Here is a 515-nt window from a genome sequence, read left to right on the forward strand (position 1 = left end):
ACACGAAAACCAAGAAAAGATGACAAAAAAACATTATTCAAGGTATACCAAAGATAATAACAACATGGACAATAAACTGTAAATAAACATATGTAAATGAAAAATTATATAAATGTATAAATGTATAAATTACTACACCATAAGCAATTGATACATGTCTCTCTCCAGCGCATTGCTTCAGGGGCCCCTCAGAAAGCCAAAGGACCCTCCCCATATTCCCTTGTAGATATCAAATTGGGCAAACCATTAAAATGACATCTTTTCAAACACCAAAATAATAAAATTGGGCTGAATGGAACCTTGGTCCCTGCAATCTGACATGTATCACATCACAAGCAAGATGGCGCCAGTGTGTGCGGCGATTCGTCTGCTCAGTATTTTCTTTGCTGTGGTTTTGTTTCTCTGTGTATGCCGCAGAGATGCATCGGCCTTATTTGTATACAATCGCCAAGCTCTTCTCAACATCCGAGCCTTAGTGGAATCGGTGTTTCCAAAATACAATCTGGGAGACCAAA

At 38.6% G+C, this 515-nt stretch overlaps 2 long non-coding RNA genes across 2 annotated transcripts in view; one reads left to right on the plus strand and one right to left on the minus strand.

Moving 5' to 3' along the window:
• The window catches only part of LOC116687099 (uncharacterized), a 13896-nt gene that overhangs the window by 5857 nt on the left and 7524 nt on the right, over positions 1-515 (plus strand). The window lies entirely within an intron of this gene.
• LOC116687102 (uncharacterized) overlaps positions 1-515 on the minus strand; it is a 12641-nt gene that overhangs the window by 4578 nt on the left and 7548 nt on the right. The gene's annotated exons all lie outside the window — the stretch shown is intronic.

The sequence above is a fragment of the Etheostoma spectabile genome, chromosome 3, assembly GCF_008692095.1.
Source record: "Etheostoma spectabile isolate EspeVRDwgs_2016 chromosome 3, UIUC_Espe_1.0, whole genome shotgun sequence".
Lineage (NCBI taxonomy): Eukaryota > Metazoa > Chordata > Actinopteri > Perciformes > Percidae > Etheostoma > Etheostoma spectabile.